This window comes from Mobula hypostoma, chromosome 2 (genome assembly GCF_963921235.1).
Source record: "Mobula hypostoma chromosome 2, sMobHyp1.1, whole genome shotgun sequence".
NCBI classification, from domain to species: Eukaryota; Metazoa; Chordata; class Chondrichthyes; order Myliobatiformes; family Myliobatidae; genus Mobula; species Mobula hypostoma.
Window position 1 is genome coordinate 73,822,843 of NC_086098.1, and position 23,467 is coordinate 73,846,309.

Genomic DNA, 23,467 nt, shown 5'->3' on the forward strand with positions numbered 1-23,467 from the left:
ATGGGAGGCTGTGAAGGCGTAGCTGAAGCCGGTGAGTGGCGGCGCGGGGCAGGCAGTGAGCTGGGGCCAGCGGCCGGAGTTTATCCCAGTGCCGGGAACTCGGAGCTGACATCGTTGGTAAGTGCGGGCCTTTATCTCTATCCCAGGCCAGCTGCGGGGGTCCAAATACCTTCTTGTGGGGTTAAAGTCGAGATTTGTCCCAGTTTGTGTCGATTTGTACAGGAAGAAGGGGGAAAGGGTGGAGAGGTGGGAGGGGAGGGAGTGGGAGAAGTGAGGGAGGGAGGAGAGTTAGAGAGACAGATGTCGGAAGAAAGAGGGAAGCGGGAGAGGGAGGTGACGGAGGGTGGGAGAGAGATGGGGGGAGAAAGTGGGGAGGGGTGGTGAGGGAAAGGCTGAGTTTGATTTTGCAGACCACCTTGTGCTGAGTGTGACGCTGGAAGGGAAGGTTGCCTGTTGTTTTAGCTGTGAGGTTGGATGTCTCGGTAACGTTTGGAAGTTTTCACGGGGTGGGCACTCTCTGCACCCTATTGTCGCGCACACTGGAGTGGAATGACGCCTTGTGACTCCCGTTGTATCCCAGTTACAGGGAATTTCTGCCGTGAACGGTTACAATCTTAACGGAACCTCACGTTATTTAGCAAATCCCAGTTTTAAAGACAATTGTGTCAATCTGGGGAGGTGGAAAGGGGTGAGGGTTTAAGGGCGGGAGAGTTTCAATCCAGCAACAACAGTGAAGGATTCTCAGAAATAAAGTTCTTTTATTCAATTGTTGTGAATTTGTTTCTGTGAAACCGGGCATTCCAGAGTCTGTTACATTGTTTAATAGAGCATCCTTGTCCATGACAGAACCAGATTGCTTATTTCTGACACGTGACGTGAAATGTGTTGTTGCATAAAATATAAAATTACTTAAAGTTGCAAAAAAATGCGAAATAAAGGAATGGCAAGATGTTTATAGGTTAATGCACCTTTCAGAAATCTGATCTCGGAGGGAAAGGACTTGTTCCTGGATCATTGAGTGCGGGTCTTCGGGCTCCTGTACTTTGCTCGCCAAAGGTAGTAACGGGAGGAGGGCATGTCCCTCATGGTAATAAACTTTAGTGACGGATGCTGCCTTCTTGAGGCGCCGCCTTTTGCAGATGTCCTCGGTGGAGCCCATTTGTCATCAGCAGCGATTGCTTGTCAAGTTCCGGTGCGGCTGACTACCCGTCGGGCGTATCTACTTTCTACGGTGCGGTTACAGGGAAATAACTCTCTTCCCCAAATGCTGACTTTCACGTTGTGGCACATCTGTATGTACTGTATTCTGGGTACGGCAGGCTGAGAAACGAACTCAAAGGGTCGGGAGTTTTCTGACAAACTTTCCAGCCTCGAGCAGTTGGAACTTTGCCACTGGACCAAACAAGAGTCAGAGCAGTATCCCAGGCAGGGGCCGTCACTCTCAAGCCCAGTCTGCAGCTCTGTATCTTCCCTATACTTCAATATTTTCCTCAATAACCAGTGCCTGAAAACCCTGCAGATTATGCCCAGTGTGGAGGATCGCTCTGTGTTTATACACTGAGTCTCGGTGTGAAAAGCACACACGCCTGGTACTGTTCCCTCACAACCTGCGCTTCACCAGCTCCTGATCTTTCAAACTAGTTTGCCAGGATTCTATAATTGCATAGAGAAATACTTTGAAATTCTGGTTCTTGGATGTAGGTCTGGTCTCGGAAATATTGCATGATAATTAGTTTTTTAAGAGTCAGAGTCATACAGCACAGAAACAGGCCCTTCGGCCCAACATGTCCATGCCTGACCAAGTTGCCTACTTGAGTGAGTCCCATTTGCCTGCATTTGGCCCTCATCCCTCTAAACCTTTCCTATCAACTACACTGTCCAAGTGCCATTCAGACGTTGTTATTGTACCTGACTCAAACAGTTCCTGCGGCATTTCGTTCCGGATACAGGTATGGGCCACACCTTGTGTGGAAAATGTTGCCCCTCAGGTCCTTTTTAAATCTTTCCTCTCACACCTTAAATCTATGCATCTTCTGTCTTGGGAAAAAAAGACTGTGACCATCTATCTTATCTATGCCCCTCATGATTTTATAAATCCCTATACAGTCACCTCTCTGTCTCCTTCAGTCCAGAGAAAATGGTCCCAGTCAATGCAGTCTCCCCTTACAACTCAAACTGTCTGGTCCCAGTGACATTCTTAAAAATCTTTCCTGAAGCCTCTCTAGCGTAATCATGTCCTCCCTATAGTATGGTGATTAGAACTACAAACAATATTATTTTTGATAAGTTGGAAGCAATATTTTAAAGATCAAGCAAAGTGGCTGTTGTGCTGCACCAGAACAATCCCCCAGCCTTGACGCTATTTTAGTGCATTGCTGGATTCCAGTGGTAAAAAATGTGGTACTAGTCGTCACTGGCGTGATAGCTAACTGAAATCTGTGGTTTGTTATATTTTGTCTCTGAGGCCTTGATAATTATCAAAACTGTGATGTCTAGGGAGTGGCGCTAAAATCCTTTGTGTTACAGTGAGTGCACAATTCGTGTCATAAGTAGCATGTCTGTACTTAGCAAGCCTTGATGCCGAGCTGTTGTGGAGGTACAGTATCAGGATTAGGCACAGCGAATCAGAATCGGAATCAGGTTTATCACGGCATATGTTGTGAACTTTGTTAACTTTACAGCAGCAGTACAATGCAATATAATAGGAAAATGAATTACAGTAAATATAGTTAAACTAAATAGTGCAAAAATAGAAATAAATAGGTAGTGAGGTAGTGTTTATAGGTTCAATGTCCATTTAGGATTTGGATGGCAGAAGGGAAGGAGCTGTTCCTGAATCATTGAGTGTGTGCCTTCAGGCTTCTGTACCTCCTTCCCAATGGTAACAATGAGAAGAGGACATGTCCTGGCTGTTGAGGATCCTTAATGATGAATGCCGCCTTCCAAAGGCACCGCTCCGTGAAGATGTCTTGGGTGCCACGGAGGCTAGTACCCAAGATGGAGCTGCCTCATTTTGCAAGTTTCAGCAACTTCGATCTTGTGCTGTCACCCCACCTCCTAACGGTGTTGCAGATAGTCAGAATGCCCTACACGCTACACTTGTAGAAGTCTTTGAGTGGTTTAGTTTACAAACCAAATCTCCACAAACTCCTAATAAAATATAGTCGCTGTCTTGCCTTCTATATAGCCTCATCAATGTGTTGCGTCCGGGTTAGGTCCTTAGATACTGACATCACATCACATTTTGGATTCAACGATGGCTTGCCAGAGAAGACAGAAGGTGGTGAAGGAGTGCTCTTTACCAGTGCTGGGATTTCTGTGATATATACATACAGATAAACTGATCAGTAAGTTTGCTGATGAGACGTGAAGTGGCAGAGATGTGGAAAGTGAAGAATGTCAAAGAATACAGCGGGATATCCATCAGTTGCAGAGACAGGCAGAAAAATGGCAGATGGAGCTCAAAGTAAAAGAATTTCAATGTCAAAGTAAAATTTATTATCAAAGTTCACTTACATATTATATACTAACTTGAATCTCATTTTCTTGCAGGCATTTAGAGGAAAATAAAAATATATAATAGACATGAAAAACCATACACAGACTGACAGACAATGTGCAGAAGAAGACAAGTTCAAATAAAAATAGCAAATAATAGTGAGAACATGAGTTGTAGAGTGCTTGAAAGTGAGTCTATAGGTTGTGAAATTGGTTCTGATTTGAGGTGAGTGAAGGCACCCACACCAGTTCAGGAGCCTGATGGTTGAAGGCCAATAACTGTTCCTGAACCTGGTGGTGTGGGACCTAAGGCTCACGTACCTCATGTCCAATGGTAGCAGCAAGAGAGCATGGCCTGGAAGGTGTGGGATCCTTGATGTTGCTTTCTTGTAGCAGCACTCTTTGTAAATGTACTCAGTGGTGGGGAGCACTTTGCCTGTGATGGACTGGACTGTATTCACCATTTTCTGTAGCCTTTACCTTTCCTGGGCATTGGTGTTTCCATACCAGGCTGTGATGCGACCAGTTAGTTCAGATAACTGTGAGGTGTTTCACTTTAGGAGGTCAAATATAAGGGTAAAGTGTACAAAAAAATGATGGGACCCTTAACAGCACTGAATTACAACCATGAGACATAAGAACAGAATTAAGCCATTTGGCCCATCGGGTCTGCTCCACCTTTCCATCATGGCTGATTTATGAACCTCATTCTCCTGTCTTCTCACTGCAACCTTTGAAACTCTTACTACTCAGGAACATATCAACGTTTGCTTATGGATCTTGTGGTCCAAGTCCATAAATCCCTGAAAGTGGCAATAAAAGAAAATTCGATGATAAGGAAGACATATGGAATATTTGTCTTAATTGATTGGGGCATTGGATTGTCACAGGAAAGTAGCATTCATCATCAGGAACCCCCACCACACAGATCATGCTCTCTTCTCGCTGCTGTCATAAGGAAGAAGGTACAGGAGCTGCAAGATTCACACCATCAGGTTCAGGAACAGTTATTACCCCTCTACTGTCAGGCTCTTCCCCCCCCACCCCATCCCTGAAATGTTGTCACAGCCTATGGACTCGCTTTCAAGGACACTTCATCTCATGTTCTTGATATTTATTGCTTATTTATTTATTACTATTACTTTTTTTGTATTTGCACAGCTTGTTGCCTTTTGTACAATGTTTGTCCACCTTGTTGGTGAGGTCTTTCATTGATTCTATTATGGTTATTGGATTTATTGAGTATGCCCACAAGGAAATGAATCTCAGGGTGACATGGTGTATGTATATGGTGACATATATATATATTGATAATGAATTTACTTTAAACTTGAACTTAACCTTTGAGTCTGGAAGCCATTTGCAGTTGTATAAACAGTTGGTTGGCCCACACCTGGAGTATTGTTGCAGTTTTGGTCACCCCATTACAGGAAGAGTGTGGCAACTTTGGAGAGGGTGCAGAAGGTTTTTAGCAAAACACTGTCTTGATCAGAGAGTAGTAACTGTAAGGCGAGTTTGGAAAACTCAAATTGAGAGAGTCTTTTTTCCAGGGTAGGTTTGTCAAATACTGGTGGGCATCACTTTAATTTATACCTGAATGATTGTTTGGATATTTGACGCATAATTTCAGTTAAAGGGGGTGGAGTCAGTGGGGACTAGAATGTGCTGTTATAACGATGACATGTTGTCATTTCAAACCAAAGTTGGCATAGGCTCTGACGTCTCCATGGATACGTAGCTCCTTCATAGTGTGCATTGTTACAGACTCTGTGAATGGAATCAAATCCAAGTTCGATGATTTGTTGAGAATGTTGACTGGTTATGAACTACTTTTTCTGTAACAAATGTACTGTGAGAATGTTTGGTCTTTTTGAGTGAGATGTAACTGAGTTTTCTGTTTGGCTATAACTGCTGCTCAATAACTTCACTGGATAGCAAAGGATATTTGTGCTGAGGAGAACTCAGAGTGATTCAGTTCCATGTTCTGGATTCCTAGAGTCATAGAGTCTTAGAGCTACAGCACGAAAGCAGGCGCTTCTGCTCATCTGGTCTGTGCTGAACTGTTGTTCTGCCTGGTCCCATCAACCTGCACCTGGACGTGGACCTGGTCCATAACCCTACATACCCTTCCCAGCCATGCGCTTATACAAGCTACCCCTGAACGTTGAAATCGGGCCCATATCCACCATTTCCACCAGCAACTCATTTCACACTGACACCACCCTCTGAGTGCAGAAGTTCCCCTGAAATATTTCACCTTTCACCTTTAACTCATGACCCCTAGTTCTAGCCTCAGCCCACCTCATTGGGAAAACCCTACCTAATCCCTCATAGTTCTGTAAACCTCTAACATATCCCCTCTCTTTCTCCTTTGGTCTAGGGAATAAAGTCCTCATCTATTACCCTATAATTCAAGTCCTAAAGTCCCAGCAAAGTTCCTCCTTTCCGATCTTTTAACGTGATTATCATTTTGGCTTGCTGGATGACACAACCATGTCAGAAATTGGTCACCAGCCGTGAACAGAAATTATCTTGCCCTTTTATGCTGTTTTTTTCCATAAAAGAAATAAAAGAAACACCTTGTTTGTGGTTCGACTGAAGTGGGGAAGAGGGAGGTGGAAGCAGGATTTCAGTTAGTTTTTTTCATGTGGTTCAGAGTTGTTACTAAACCAGTGATACTACTGTACTGGTATTCAGGGTGCTTTGGAGCTCTTTATGCAGGTATCAGTGTCAGGGGGTTGTAACAGAGACTATACAGTTGTTGAAAACTTCAAAGCAACTATTATAAAATAATATTTTACTCTCAAGTACTTTTCATGTGTGACCAATGTGCAGAATTTGTTTAGAAAAAAACAGTATTTCCCATTCTGTGCAGCCTTGATTATTTGCACCTTGCATCACAACTTGCATCGTTTCCAAAGTCAAAATGGAGTTTATTGTCATCTGCACAAGTGCATGTGTGCACTGGTGCAATGAAAAACATGGCACGTTATCAGCTAAGCATTATTCACAATAAAACATAAATTAAACATAAAATATAGACAATTTATACCACAAGGAACTATAGCTTTATGAAGTGGTTGCCAATCAACTTTGGTCTGTGGATAAAGCTTGCAGACGAGAGTGCAGAAGGAATGTGGTTTTAGAGTAACTGTTAGTGACTGGAATGGCCTTGTTCTAGGTAGCTCCCTGGAGGTGTGTTGATTGGTTACCAGTACCAAGAAGGCAGACCATTGCTTCTACTTTCCCAGGAGGTTAAAGAAGTTCAACATGTCCCCAGTGACTCTAACCAATCTTTATTGATGCACCATAGAAAACATCCGATCCAGATATACAGTATTACAGTTTGGTACAGCAACAGCTCTGCAAGTGACCTCGGGAAACTGCAGAGAGTTGTGGGCACAGCTCTCAGCACAGCACAGAAGCCAGCCTCCCCCTGTAGACTGTGTCGACACTTCTCACTGCCTCAGTAAAGCAGACAGCCTAATCAAAGAACCTGCCACCCTGGATATTTCCTCTCCCATTGGGCAGAAGTTACAAAAGCCTGAAGGCACATACCACCAGGCTCAAAGTCAGTTTCTACCCTGCTTTTTTAAAACTATGGAATGGACTTGTATGATAAGGATGAACTTGATCTCCTAATCTATGTCCTCATCTCCCTTGCTCCTTATTTGTCTCCCTGCACGGCACTTTCTCGGTAACTGCAGAAACCTAGATTATTTCTACTCTTTACAGAGGTATCCTACAACTTACATTACAGACTTACTCTCAAGGACACCCTACAACTCCTGATCTCAGTATTATATGCTTTTATTTGCTGTTCGTCTTTTGCACATTGTTTGCTTATTTATCTTTGTTTATTTGCACTTGGGAGTCCTCGTGCAGGATTCCCCAAAGGTGTACCTGTAAGTTGAGTCGGTGGTAAGGAAGCCAAATGCAATGATAGCATTCATTTCGAGAGGACTAGAATATAACAGTGAGGATGTAATGCTGATGCTTTATAAGGCATTATTCAGACTGCACTTGGGTTCCAGTGAGTAGTTTTGGTCCCCTTATTGAAGAAAAGATGTGGTCTCATTGGCGAGGGTCCATAGGCAGTTCACAAGTATGATCCTGGGAATGAACGGGTTAACATATGAGGAGTGCTTAATGGCTCTGGGCTTGTACTCGCTCAAGTTAATAAGAATGGAGGTGGGAAGGCTCATTGAAACCTGTTGAATATTTAAAAGCCTAGATAGGATAGCTGTGCAGAGGATGCTTCCCATAGTAGGAGTGTCTAGGACCAGAGGGCACAGCTTCAGAATTGAAGGATGTACATTTAGAACAGAGACGAGGAAAAATTTTTTTGCTCAAGGGCTGGGAAGATGTGGAATTCATTGCCATTGATGGCTATGTAGGCCATCACTGGGTGTATTTAGAGTGGAGTTTGGTAGGTTACTAATTAGTAAGGGCATCAAAGGTTACAGGGAGAAATCAGGGGAATGGGTTTGAGAGGGATATTAAATCGGCCATAATGGAATGGCGGAGTACTCGATGGTCTGAATGTTCTAATTCTACTCCTTGGACTTATGGTACAGATTGTTTGTACAATCTATTGTATTTTTTCCTGTAAGAAAATGAATCTCAGAGTAGTATATGGTAACATACACGTACTTTGATAATAAATATTGATATTGAATAGGTTAAGACTTTATTCCTTAGAACATAGAAGATTGAGAGGAGATTTGATAGAGGTATACAACCAGAATTCATGGCTGAAGGGTGAAAGGTGAAAAGTTTAAGGAGAAACTTCTTCACTCAGAGGGTCGTGAGAGTGTGGAATGAGTTGCCAAGCGGGATCGATTTCAATGTTTAAGAGAAGTTTGGATAGGTACATGGATGGTAGGGTATGCAGGGCTGTGGTCCCATTGCAGGTCGATGGGAGTAGGCAGTTTAAAAGTTTTCGGCATGGACTAGATGGGCCAAAAGTCCTATTTCTGTGCTGTACTTCTCTATGATTCTATGGCTCTTAAAGTTTCTTTGAATTTTAATAAAACCACATTTTAAAGGCTCCTATTATTACTGTAAATATTGCTGAATTCTGCATTGTTTTCCCTTGTTTTACCTCAATGTACTGATGTATGGAATGATCTGTCTGGATGGCAGGCTAACAAAAGCTTTTCATTGAATGTATCTTGGTAGATGTGACAATAATAAACCAATTACCAATTATACTGGTAACTTTTCATTAACCCGGCTGATATCAGTAACGCCACTTGGGAGTACAAGCTTGGATCTGATTGCACAGAGCACTTCTGGTAACTAGATAATTTCACCCGTTCCCCATGTTTCCTTTTGCAATGCCAGTTTTCTGTCACCTAATAATACAGAAGCCGCAGCTGGAGATGGGTCCACCCTACACAGCAGGGGGCAGTGGGTACGCCCTGCATGGCAGGAGGACAGTCGATTCTGCGACTACGACCACTTCTGCTGGTCAGACTGACCTGGCACCTGCTGTGAGAGTGGCCCTAGCCCCTGCGATGTTGCCTCTAATGTACTTGTCCAAACCCGCTGGATCAGTGAGACATTCGTTCTTCCTTTTCAATCTCTTCTCCTTTCACTCTGAAAATTCAGAAGTTCTATTCATTCAGCCTCAGAGTTGGCATTGGGTCAGAAGGTGAATCGGAAACTCAGAATTCAAAGTCAGATGTGTATCCTGAACCAGGGTCAGGGTCAGGAATGTGGGAAAGTTTGTTGGTGAGGCTGGGGTCGGGAGCTGGAGCACCAGGAATGAGGAATGTGGGAATGTTTGGGCTGGAGCCAGCAGCTGGAGTGTTGGTCTGTTTCCCACTCTCTTTAACATCTGGCAGATGCTTAGTGCTGCTATGTGTAAACCCGCACTGGGCTTGTACGCAAACTTGGTTCGATAGCTAACTCTGCTAACAGCCATGTGACTCGGATGGGAAGGCCACCTTTCACAAACAATACACGTCTTAGGTTGGTATGATTTGGGTTCAAGCAAACAGGAACGTTGTGATATTCCTATTAAAGAAACCTGTGTGAATGCTGTCTAAGTACTGCCCTTACATACATGATTATCAATTGGCAAGAAATAGCAGATCGTATAGCGCATAAAATTACAAAGAAAATATATTTCACAAACAAGAGAAAATCTGCAGATGTTGGAAATCCGAGCAACACACACAAAATGCTGGAGGAACTCAGCAGGCCAGGCAGCATCTAGGGAAAAAAGTACAGTTGACATTTCCATACTGTTTTCCATAGATGTTGCCTGGCCTGCTGAGTTCCTCCAGCAATTTGTGTGTGTTGCAAGCAAATATATCTATTAATTTCAGCTTTATCAAACAGTTATTAAGAGAAAGAAAAGAAATATATAAAAGGGCCCATTATAGTTCAACCAGTCTAAACATGCACATAATCATTGGAGCTCGTCTCTTCCAAAGCTGAGCCAAACCCACAGTCTGTGTAAAAGCACCAGCCACAGTCCAAACTTCCCTTGAAGTCCATCTCAAGCAAACTGACATCCTCTCCCCACTCCCTGTCCCCCCTCCACACCTCTCTCTCCCCGTTATGGGGAGGAGGCATAAGAATGGGGTTGACAAGAATAATGAATCAGCCAGGATAGAATGGCAGAGCAAACTTGATGGGCTGAATGCCTAATTCTGTTCCGATGTCTTATGGTCTTATTATGAGGGTTATATCCAGTAATCCAGAAGACTGATAGACTGAGTGCTAGATTATTGGTGAAGTATTGTATTTGGTTACATTACCTTGAACCATCTCAACTTTTACTGTGTTGAAGATATAATGCAAATTTTTAATTTGATAGTCAATGTGAAAAAGGATGCAGCTATGATAACTAAATATGTGAAGAGACTGGGTTACTCTCAGTTTGCCTGCATAATGGTGGATGTGTTTGTGTAAATGTTACTTGTCAATAATGGTTATGGAAACACCAACACGCACAATTATCCAAGTTGCACCAATCCTGTAGATCACCAGTTCCTTTACAATATATAATGATAGATTATCAAATTATTCATCCTTGGCACAGAATTGTGATACGCAAGTGTTTTCTTGGCATGTGGCATCTTGGCAAGTTTCTTCTATACTTGACAGAGCAACTGCCAAAAATAAGCAGCATGTGTTTAACTCATTTATTAACAATTAAACTTGCATGAAGTTATGGTAAAATTATGTGGGTATGCTTCAATGATATGGATCGCAAAAGTAGAAGTTTTACCAAGTTAATCCTGCAACTAATGATTTCATAAAGCACTCGTCTGAAATCAGTTTTATTTTTTTGCTGAGTTCTGGTATTCTATAACTTAATTGTGTTGAAAGCAACTACTGAAGCTTCATTCATGTTTTAAGAGCTGTTGTTATTTCCATAAAAATTGTTGAATTTGGTCTTGATTTTAAACAAAACTTGCAAGCAGTGTTAGGTACAATCCAATATCTTCCCTCACCCATCACAATCTGTACTCATCTCAAATAATGTTCCTGGGTGGGTTGTTCTTCCCTCACCCATCACCATCGACGGTTCCCTCAGGCAGTGTTCCTGGGTGTGTTGCTCTTCCCTCACCAATCACCATCAATGATTACCTCAGGCAGTGTTCCTGGATGGGCTGCTCTTCCCTCACCAATCACCATCGACGGTTCCCTCAGGCAGTGTTCCTGGATGGGCTGCTCTTCCCTCACCCATCACCATCGACGGTTCCCTCAGGCAGTGTTCCTGGGTGTGTTGCTCTTCCCTCACCCATCACCATCGACGGTTCCCTCAGGCAGTGTTCCTGGGTGTGTTGCTCTTCCCTCACCCATCACCATCGACGGTTCCCTCAGGCAGTGTTCCTGGGTGTGTTGCTCTTCCCTCACCCATCACCATCGACGGTTCCCTCAGGCAGTGTTCCTGGATGGGCTGCTCTTCCCTCACCCATCACCATCGACGGTTCCCTCAGGCAGTGTTCCTGGATGGGCTGCTCTTCCCTCATCAATCACCATCAATGATTACCTCAGGCAGTGTTCCTGGATGGGCTGCTCTTCCCTCACCCATCACCATCGACGGTTCCCTCAGGCAGTGTTCCTGGGTGTGTTGCTCTTCCCTCACCAATCACCATCAATGATTACCTCAGGCAGTGTTCCTGGATGGGCTGCTCTTCCCTCACCCATCACCATCGACGGTTCCCTCAGGCAGTGTTCCTGGATGGGCTGCTCTTCCCTCACCAATCACCATCGACGGTTCCCTCAGGCAGTGTTCCTGGATGGGCTGCTCTTCCCTCACCCATCACCATCGACGGTTCCCTCAGGCAGTGTTCCTGGATGGGCTGCTCTTCCCTCACCCATCACCATCAATGATTACCTCAGGCAGTGTTCCTGGATGGGTTGCTCTTCCCTCACCCATCACCATCGACGGTTCCCTCAGGCAGTGTTCCTGGATGGGCTGCTCTTCCCTCACCAATCACCATCGACGGTTCCCTCAGGCAGTGTTCCTGGATGGGCTGCTCTTCCCTCACCCATCACCATCGACGGTTCCCTCAGGCAGTGTTCCTGGGTGTGTTGCTCTTCCCTCACCCATCACCATCGACGGTTCCCTCAGGCAGTGTTCCTGGGTGTGTTGCTCTTCCCTCACCCATCACCATCGACGGTTCCCTCAGGCAGTGTTCCTTGGTGTGTTGCTCTTCCCTCACCCATCACCATCAATGATTACCTCAGGCAGTGTTCCTGGATGGGCTGCTCTTCCCTCACCCATCACCATCGACGGTTCCCTCAGGCAGTGTTCCTGGGTGTGTTGCTCTTCCCTCACCCATCACCATCAATGATTACCTCAGGCAGTGTTCCTGGATGGGCTGCTCTTCCCTCACCCATCACCATCGACGGTTCCCTCAGGCAGTGTTCCTGGATGGGCTGCTCTTCCCTCACCCATCACCATCGACGGTTCCTTCAGGCAGTGTTCCTGGATGGGCTGCTCTTCCCTCACCCATCACCATCGACGGTTCCCTCAGGCAGTGTTCCTTGGTGTGTTGCTCTTCCCTCACCCATCACCATCAATGATTACCTCAGGCAGTGTTCCTGGATGGGCTGCTCTTCCCTCACCCATCACCATCGACGGTTCCCTCAGGCAGTGTTCCTGGGTGTGTTGCTCTTCCCTCACCCATCACCATCAATGATTACCTCAGGCAGTGTTCCTGGATGGGCTGCTCTTCCCTCACCCATCACCATCGACGGTTCCCTCAGGCAGTGTTCCTGGATGGGCTGCTCTTCCCTCACCCATCACCATCAATGATTACCTCAGGCAGTGTTCCTGGATGGGCTGCTCTTCCCTCACCCATCACCATCGACGGTTCCCTCAGGCAGTGTTCCTGGGTGTGTTGCTCTTCCCTCACCCATCACCATCAATGATTACCTCAGGCAGTGTTCCTGGATGGGCTGCTCTTCCCTCACCAATCACCATCGACGGTTCCCTCAGGCAGTGTTCCTGGATGGGCTGCTCTTCCCTCACCCATCACCATCGACGGTTCCCTCAGGCAGTGTTCCTGGATGGGCTGCTCTTCCCTCATCAATCACCATCAATGATTACCTCAGGCAGTGTTCCTGGATGGGCTGCTCTTCCCTCACCCATCACCATCGACGGTTCCCTCAGGCAGTGTTCCTGGGTGTGTTGCTCTTCCCTCACCCATCACCATCAATGATTACCTCAGGCAGTGTTCCTGGATGGGCTGCTCTTCCCTCACCCATCACCATCGACGGTTCCCTCAGGCAGTGTTCCTGGGTGTGTTGCTCTTCCCTCACCAATCACCATCAATGATTACCTCAGGCAGTGTTCCTGGATGGGCTGCTCTTCCCTCACCCATCACCATCGACGGTTCCCTCAGGCAGTGTTCCTGGGTGTGTTGCTCTTCCCTCACCCATCACCATCAATGATTACCTCAGGCAGTGTTCCTGGATGGGCTGCTCTTCCCTCACCCATCACCATCGACGGTTCCCTCAGGCAGTGTTCCTGGGTGTGTTGCTCTTCCCTCACCCATCACCATCGACGGTTCCCTCAGGCAGTGTTCCTGGATGGGCTGCTCTTCCCTCACCAATCACCATCGACGGTTCCCTCAGGCAGTGTTCCTGGATGGGCTGCTCTTCCCTCACCCATCACCATCGACGGTTCCCTCAGGCAGTGTTCCTGGGTGTGTTGCTCTTCCCTCACCAATCACCATCAATGATTACCTCAGGCAGTGTTCCTGGGTGTGTTGCTCTTCCCTCACCCATCACCATCAATGATTACCTCAGGCAGTGTTCCTGGATGGGCTGCTCTTCCCTCACCCATCACCATCGACGGTTCCCTCAGGCAGTGTTCCTGGGTGTGTTGCTCTTCCCTCACCCATCACCATCAATGATTACCTCAGGCAGTGTTCCTTGGTGTGTTGCGGAAGCCTGTAGGTAGTGTTAGTTATGCTCCCATCTCTTTCTTTCTCCATCGCCGTCTGTGGTCACCTCAGACAGTGCTTCTGAGGTTCAAAGGAATAAGCACTCAGTTTGTCCCTCAGAATCTGTACTGGGCTTTCCTCTCTGACTGGGACTTGCTGCTGTTGAATGTCATTTAGAAGTGGACAGAGACGTGGGTCCCATTGATAGGGCCAAGGCAAGGAGCCGGTGAAACAGCTGTTTGGGTCAGAGGTTACTGACTGCTAATGATTTTATGGATTGTTCTTTCACACGGGGGAAGAAAAATAACTTCATAAAAGACAACGCACTCTGGAGAAGCATTTAAGCTTGAATTCCTCTGTGTTTATCTTTTCTGCCAATCTACAGCAACCGTTGTGTAGATTGGGAGCTGATCAGGTTGGCATTTCTTCTATTGATCGTTTCGTTGCTACGGTGCTAAAAAAAAAACTGTGTTCAAATGTAACGGGTCTGGAGACAGGAGGAGATGGGAGGTTTCCGATGGACATCTGTGACTGTGCTGATTCTCAGTGTCAAATATCATTGTTCACGGAACTCTATGCGGAGTAACCTTGCTAAACTGCAACAAGTAAGCTGTAAACGAAAGAACGTGTGTAAAGATGTTACATTGTTATCAGCAGCAACATTACAAATTAAGATCCAAAGAGGAGCTATGCAGTAATCATGGTAGTAGTCGTGTATGAAGTTCTCCTAAGGGATTGTCAAGGTTGATGGACCACTGTAACAGTAGTAGTCGTGAGATCACTTGAGTCAAGGGTTGTCTGATGGTCGGTCCTCAGGTGGCTGTAGAGGCCGATCAGAGATCCCCATTTTCAGAATCAGAATCAGGTTTATTATCACTGGCCTATGTTGTGAAATTTGTTAACTTAGCAGCAGCAGTTCAAGGCAATACGTAATATAGAAGAATAAATAAATTACAGTATATGTATAATGAATAGCTTAAAAATTGTGCAAAATGGAAATAATATATATTAAAAAATGTGGTAGTGTTCACGGGATCAATGTCCATTTGGGAATCAGATGGTAGAGGGAAGAAGCCTTCAGGCTTCTGTACCTCCTACCTGTTGGTAGCAGTGAGAAAAGGGTATGCCTTGGGTGCTGTGGGCCCTTAATAATGGATTCTGGCTTTCTGAGACACCACTCCTTGAAGATGTCCTGGGTACTTTGTAGGCTAGTGCCCAAGATGGAGCTGACTAAATTTACAACCCTCTGCAGCTTCTTTTAGTCCTGTGCAGTAGCCTCCCCGCCCCCCGCCTCCCCATACCAGACAGTGATGCAGCCTGTCAGAATGCTTTCCATGGTACACCTATAGAAGTATTTTAGTGTATTTAAAATATACCAAATCTCTTCAAACTCCTAATGAAGTATAGGCACTGTCTTGCCTTCGTTGCAGCTGTATCGATATGTTGAAACCAGGTTAGATCCTCAGAGATCTTGACACCCAGGAACTTGAAACTGCTCACTCTCTCCACTTCTGATCCCTCTATGAGGATTGGTATGTGTTCCTTTGTCTTACCCTTCCTGAAGTCTGCAATCAGCTCTTTCATCTTACTGACGTTGAGTGCCAGGTTGTTGCTGCGACAGCACTCCACTAGTTGGCATATCTCACTCCTGTACACCCTCTTGTCTCCATCTGAGATTCTACCAACAATGGTTGTATCATCAGCAAATTTATTGATGGTGTATGAGCTATGCCTAGCCACACAGTCATGGGTATTTACTGGTGCGGTGTGGGCAAGAGTAAGTGGTGGCTGTGGTTAATGGTTGAGTCTCTTGGTTGTTCAACCTCTCCTTTTGCTGCCGCTTGTTCTGTGCAGCACAGCAGAAGTCGTCGTCATGTAACACAGCTCCTTCTTGAACAGATTTCCTCCAGGTGTATCTGTTGAGTGCAAAGTCTTCTCAATCTTGAGATGTAATGTTGAATTTCTTCAGGCTGATTGTGATGTTATCTTTGAGGCATTTGCTTTGAGTAGTATGAAATTGTAAATTGGCCAATTATTATCACATGCACAGAGATACATTGAAAAACTTGTCTTGCATGCCATCCATACAGATCATTACAACAGTACATTGAGGTAGTATAAGATAAAACAATAACAGAATGCAGAATAAATGTTACTCAGAAAGTGAAGTGCAGACAATAACGTGCAAAGGCCATAGATTTTGAGGTCAGGCATTCATCTGATCATAGTAGGGAGCCATTCATTAGTCTTCTGACAGTGAGATTGAAGCCGTCCTTGACCTTGGTGATAATGTGTTTTCAGGCTTTCGTGTCATGTACCTGACGGGAGAGGGGAGAACAGAGATTGCCCAAGCTCTTTGATTAAGGGGTGGCACAGTTGTGCCGTGCTCAGCACATTGCTTTACAGTGCCAGCTGTTAGGTCACAGTTCAATTTCCACTGTTGTGAAAGGAGTTTCTCTGTTCCATATGGGTTTCCTCTGGATATTCCCGTTTCCTCCCACATTCCAAAGACATACAGATTAGTAAATTAATTAGCCACATGGGTAGCATTGGACAGCATGGGCCCCCAGGGTCAGTAGGGCCAGTTACTATGCTGTATCTCCAGATCTCTAAAACCTTTAAATCTCAGCTTAAAGTACAAAGTTTTATGTGCTGAGTTTACTTTGTAGTCTAATAAACATAGCTACAGCAGACCCTCAGTCTGGTCTGGTAGTGTGAGGTTCTCACGATTCGTGTGTCCCGGGCATTCACATGTGAGCTAAATTCCTGGGATGGAAGCCAGAGTCTGGGTGGGAGATTGGACAGTGACTGAGTGATCCTGAGGCTAGAAGATCTCAGGGTCTGGGTTTGGGAGATAAGGCAGTGACTGAGTGTTCCGGGGGCTGAGAGTTAGAAACATAGAAACGTAGAAAGCCTACAGCACAATACAGGCCCTTCGGTCCACAATGCTGTGGGTGGGAGGAAGGGAAAGGCCTTGTTTTGCTATTGTTCTTTTGTTACTTGTTGGGTTCTGTTTTGTTGTGTTATGTGTAGTTCTACTGAATGTGGTGGGCACGCTATGTTGGCATCGGATTGTGAGGCGACTTTGCAGGCTGCCTCCACCACATCATTAGATCTGCTGGTGGTTAACACAAATGATATGTTTCACTGTACCTTTCAAAGTAAACGTGATAAATAAATGAATTGGAATCTGAAGGTGGCTATCATGATTTACAGAGGGATCTTGATCAGCTAGGTGAGTGGGCCAAGGAATGGCAAATGGAGTTTTAATTCAAAAATATTTAAGGTGTTGAAATTTTTGGGACTCTGATCAAGGTAGGACTTGTCAGTGAATGTTAGGGCCTTGGGAGAGTTGAAAAAGAGACCTTGGAGTACAGGTGCATAACTCCCTGCCAGTGGCCTCATTAGAAGGTGAAGATGGTGTTTGGCACACTGGCCTTCATTTGGTGTGTTGAGTATCAAAACTTGCATGTTGTATTGGTAAGGCCACATTTGGAGTATGAAGTTCAGTTTTGACCACCCTAGAGATTCATTGAGCTGACAAGGATGCAGAAAAGATTTATGAGGATGTTGCTGGAACTTGATGGATTGGGTTATAGGGAGAGGTTGGACAGGCTAGGATCTACCTGGTAGTGGACATTGCACCTTATTTGCCTACCTGCGCTTTACTTTCTCTGTATTTGGAACACTATACTCTGTATTTTGTTTACAATTTGCTACCTCTACCTGCCTTCACTGTTGGTGATGAAAAGCTGTCAGTAGTGCCATCTTTCAAATATCTGGGGACATTCTCTCTGAGGATAGCGGCATTGACAATGACATCCAGAGCCGCATTAAACAGGCATCAACTGCCTTTGGGAGACTTCAGTGTAGAGTCTTTTAGAATAGGAGCCTTCATCCTTCCACAAAGGTCGCCGTATACCAAGCGGTCTGTGTCACCACCCTCCTTTATAGCTGTGAAGCTTGGGTAACCTACAGCCGTCACATCAAGTCCTTGGAATGCTTCCACATAAGCTGCCTCCAGTGCATCCTGGAAATTACCTGGCGTGAGTGGGTGTCCACACTGAAATACTTGTAAAGACCAACTGCAGGAGTATTGAGGCCATTGTCACCCAGCGTCAGCTGCAGTGGCTGGGGCACATGATAAGGATGCCCCAATGTCAGCTACCCCACAGAGTGTTATACAGCCAGCTACAGCATGGTCGACGCTCAGCTGGAAGGTCGAAGAAGCGCTATAAGGATCAGATGAAGAATGTTTTAAGGAAGTGCAAGGTCAGACCCGAGGACCTGGAGGATGTTGCTGCTGACCGTACCACATGGCAACAACTGTGTAGGGATGGGGTTCATATTCTGGAGATGGAAAGAGCAACCAGAAGACAGCAGAAGAGAGCCAGGAGAAGTGTAGCCATGGTTGCCACCACTACCACATATACATGTCCCACCTGCAATAGAGCTTGTGGGTCCAGGATAAGACTGTATAGTCATCAAAGATCTCACTGTTAAAGGAGTGGACGTTGTCATTGGATTTCGATGGACAACCGAAGAGAGAGAGGCTACCTCGATGTACTTGTGCATGGAACGAGATGTCTTGATTGGATGCAGGGATAACTTTTCACTGTATCTTAGTACATTACAATAGTATATCAATACCAATTTATTCTGGAGGTATAAATCGAGAACGTATGGCACAAATTTGTTCAGTTTGATTTTATGCAGAGTTGTAAAGGTAGCCCTTTTGATATAATTGACACAATAGCCACTTTATTAGGTACAGGAGCAGCATCCTGTGTGGACCTCTGCTACTGCACCGCATCCACTTCAAGGTTTGATGTGTTGTGCATTCAGAGATTCTCCTCTGCACACCACTGTTGTAATGCTTGGTTATTTGAGCTACTGTTGCCTTCCTGCCAGCTTGAAATAGTTTGCCCATTTTCTTCTGACCTCTCTCATTAACAAGGCGATTTCACCCACAAAACTTCCACTCACTGGATTTTTTTTTTGGTTTTTGCACCATTCTCTGTAAACTCCGGAGACTGTTGTGTGTGAAATCCCAGGAGATCAGTAGTTTCTGAGATACTCAAACCACCTCATCTGGCACCAATGATCATTCCACAGTCAAAGTCACTTTGATTACATTTCTTCCCCATTCTGATGTTTGGTCTGAACAATAATTGAACCTCTTGACCATGTCTGTGTGATTTCATGCATTGAGTTGCCGATACATAATTGGCTGATTAGATTTTTGCATTAATGAGCAGGTGCACCGGTGTACCTAATAAAGTTGCCATTGAGTGTCTGCAGTTCTTTGCAAGATCCCCTGTGGCAGGCGAACAAGCAAAAGGAAACGTCCAAGGGATGGAAAGCAAGGCTAGGGAAATAGATGTGAAGTTTCCACAGTGCCTGGCTGGGAAGTCTATGGTGCTGTTATGAATAACTGCTGTATTATGTCGTGTTCCTTGCTGTTTGTGAAGCATGTGCATTAATTATTTACTGGTATGTTGGAAATGTGGTTTGCAAATTTACTTGCGGTCGAAAGTGAGAAATAATGCCATTATCTGGAGGAGCAGTGGGCAGAGAGGTGGAAGGTGGAACTCAGTAGTGAGAAAGTTCTCTTGGACATCGTAAAGCAAGTCTCAGATACTTAGTGTAGATTCAGATTCAGATTTATTTATCACATGTACGTTGAAACCTACAATGAAATGTGTTGTTTGCATTAACAACCAACACAATCTGAGGATGTTCTGGGTGTAATTAACCTGCAAGTGTCACCACACATTTTGCTCCAACATAGCATACCCACAAAGTTCAGCAGAACAACACAAGCAACAGCAATAGCAACAGCAGAACAAGACAACTGTTCCTTTTCCACCCTTCCACCGATCCTCCCCCTCACACACACAGACAGGCCTTCAACTCCAGAACAGCCCTGGACTCTCAGGCACACAAGCATCAGGCCTACAACCTTCAGTGCCTGGCCTAGAATTGTAGACTGCAAAGCTATTCCTATAAGTAAATAAATAAAGGCATCCGTTAGTGTTGCGAGACCATGGATCTGCGCCTGTAAAGTCTTCACTCTCCAGGGCGCAGGCCTGGGCAAGGTTGTATGGAAGACCAGCATTTGCCCATGCTGCAAGTCTCCCCTCTCCATGACACCAATGTTGTCCATGGGAAGGGCATTAGGACCCATACAGCTTGGCACCAGTGTCATCGCAGAGCAATGTGTGATTAATTGCCTTGCTCAAGGACACAACACGTTGCCTCGGCTAGGGCTTGAACTCACGACCTTCAGGTAGCTAGTCAAATGCCTTAACCACTTGGCCACGTGCCCACACAAAGCCATTCCTACAAAGTTAATAAAAAAACAGGTAAGTCTGATCCATGATATCGACAGACATCACAGCTCGGCATCATCTTAACTGGAACACCGTAGAAGTCCAGAGGGGTCTTGAGGGTGCCCATGATACTTTGAAAGTAGCGTGGTGCATATTTAAACTGGTAGTGGGTTCTTGACCAGTGATTGCAATGTACGAACATGGAAGGCATATTTGAACCTTGTGGTTCAGCCAAATCTTGAGTAGGCTGTTCACCACAGAGTCAGGAGGGCATAGTTGCTCTAGGGAAGGTGGAGTGGAGATTTGCAAGGTTATTGTCAGGGCTAGAGTGTCTTAGTTGAGGTAAGATTAGATAGACCAGAGCTGTTATACTTTGGGAAGGCGTGGGATGTAGGGAGACGTGTGTGTTGTGGGCACTTGGGTATAAGTTTTGTCGTTGGTTGCTTGACGGAGGAGCAACTTAGTGTCACCCTGAGCTGCTGAAATTCCGTTCCATAGAAATTGGGAGAAATGAATTTGGAAGCAGGTTACTGTGTGTTCCCATTACATCTGGTGCATATAGCTCCCATCACCCAGGCTGAATTACTGCTCTGCTCTCCTCTGGATATTGTGGTTCTGTAGGACTCAATGATCTGTGATGCTGCTGGAAGAAGGTATTGTTTAGTTCTGGGCCACAGGTACGCTTCCAGTAAAACACGTTACAACGCCTGGGTACGGAATGTTCTCTGTAGCGGGGGTGTGTAGGACCAGAGGGCACAGTCTCAGAAAAGAGGTACGGCCCTTTAGAATTGAAATGAGGAGGAATTTCTTTAGCCAGATGGTGGTGAATTTTTGGTATTCATTGCTACAGATGGCGATAGAGGCCAAGTCATTGGGTTTATTTAAAGTGGAAGGTAATAGGTTCTTGATTAGAAACATAGAAACATAGAAACATAGAAAATAGGTGCAGGAGTAGGCCATTCGGCCCTTCGAGCCTGCACCGCCATTTATTATGATCATGGCTGATCATCCAACTCAGAACCCAGCCTTCCCTCCATACCCCCTGACCCCTGTAGCCACAAGGGCCATATCTAACTTCCTTTTAAACATAGCTAATGAACTGGCCTCAACAGTTTGCTGTGGCAGAGAATTCCACAGATTCACCACTCTCTGTGTGAAGAAGTTTTTCCTAACCTCGGTCCTAAAAGGCTTCCCCTCTATCCTCAAACTGTGACCCCTCGTTCTAGACCTCCCCAACATCGGGAACAATCTTCCCGCATCTAGCCTGTCCAATCCCTTTAGGATCTTATACGTTTCAATCAGATCCCCCCTCAATCTTCCAAACTCCAACGAGTACAAGCCCAGTTCATCCAGTCTTTCTTCATATGAAAGACCTGCCATCCCAGGAATCAATCTGGTGAACCTTCTTTGTACTCCCTCTATGGCAAAGATGTCTTTCCTCAGATTAGGGGACCAAAACTGCACACAATACTCCAGGTGTGGTCTCACCAAGGCCTTGTACAACTGCAGTAGTACCTCCCTGCTCCTGTACTCGAATCCTCTCGCTATAAATGCCAGCATACCGTTCGCCTTTTTCACCGCCTGCTGTACCTGCATGCCCACTTTCAATGACTGGTGTATAATGACACCCAGGTCTCGTTGCACCTCCCCTTTTCCTAATCGGCCACCATTCAGATAATAATCTGTTTTCCTATTTTTGCCACCAAAGTGGATAACTTCACATTTATCCACATTAAATTGCATCTGCCATGAGTTTGCCCACTCACCCAACCTATCCAAGTCACCCTGCATCCTCCTAGCATCCTCCTCACTGCTAACACTGCCGCCCAGCTTTGTAGAGAAGATATCAAAGGATATGTGAAGAAGGCAGGAGAATTGGGTTGTGAGAGATAATAATTCAGCAATGATGGAATGGCTGAGGAGACTCAATGGGCTGAATGGCCTAATTCTTCTTCTATGTATTGTGGCATGAACATCGATTTCTCTAATTCCTGGTAATTTCTACCCTTCCCCCTCTCTCTTTTTCCATTCTCTATTCCGGTTCCCGTCTCACACCTTCTCTACTCCATACCTGCTCTGTGTCTTGCTCTGGCACCTCTTCTCCTTCCTCTTCTACCATAGTCCACTCTCGGCTCCTATCGGATTCCTTTTTCAGTCCTTTATCTCTTCCATCCATCAAACTACTACTACTACTATGACGTCGACTCAGGCCTAGGGGGCCAGCGTCGGGCACAATGACGGACTCTCCACTTCTCTCTCTCCCTCATCAGTGTGTTCAGTTCACCTACATTAGCTGCGCCACTGTCTTCTCAGAGTATGTTGACCATAGTCTTGGGAGGGCGCCCAGGGTTCATCCTCCCGTGCTTGGGCTCCCATATGATGACTGTCCATCAAAGCTTCTCGCCTTATCCCTCCCTGTCCCACCCACTTACCTTCCTCTTCATCTGGTTTTGCCTATCACCTTCCCCTCCCTCCACCTACTTATTTTGACCTCTTCACCCTTTCCAGTCCTGATGAAGAGTCTCAGCCCAAAACATCAACAGTTTATTTCCCCTTCATATATGCTGCCTCCAGCATTTTGTGTGTGTTGCTCGGGATTTCCAACATCTGCAGAATCTGTCTTTTTTTTTCTCTTTATCTTTGCTGTTTCAGAGTTCTTCTCCGCATTTGCTTTTTGTCTTGAATACATTTGTTTTGAAATTGTTTTGTTGGATGCAACTTGCTGTCTGCAACCGTAAAAAGTGTCAGTTTAGTTCAGTTTCTTCCTTCCTGCTCCCCACCCTTCCTGTTTTCTTATACCTTGTTAGACTATCGAATGCTCAAGTAGCCATTCATGCCCTTGTTCCATTCTGTCTTTGATAGCATTGTTCTCTGACCACCTCTAGAACGGTACTGCACAGACTCTTCTCTGGAACTCTCTGCCCCAGTAGATGTTTTTAAGCTGGAAAGAAAACAATATTCAGAAGATTGAGGAACTGACAGTGATAGGGAAGTGATACAGAAGAGGGTGGGGCTGGTGTAGATCAGCCATGAGCACATTGAATGGTGAGGCAGGCTTGAGGGGTCGTGGCCTACTCCTATTTTCTTATGTTCTGGTTCATAAATTAATGTATTGAGTACAGGAGTTGGGATGTCACGTTGAAATTGTATAAGAAGTTGCTGAGACATAATTCAGAGTATTGTGTGCAGTCTTGGTCATGTACATTCAGGAAAAATGTCAAT

At 45.3% G+C, this 23,467-nt stretch overlaps 1 protein-coding gene across 8 annotated transcripts in view; it reads left to right on the forward strand.

Moving 5' to 3' along the window:
• arhgef10 (Rho guanine nucleotide exchange factor (GEF) 10) overlaps positions 1-23,467 on the forward strand; it is a 235,908-nt gene continuing 212,441 nt past the window's right edge. For 7 of the 8 annotated variants that reach the window (XM_063038799.1, XM_063038823.1, XM_063038819.1 and 4 more), the window contains exon 1: positions 1-117. The gene's annotated coding sequence lies outside the window, so the exon portion shown is untranslated. The remainder of the gene's footprint in view (positions 118-23,467) is intronic. The other variant, XM_063038812.1, reaches the window with a different exon arrangement.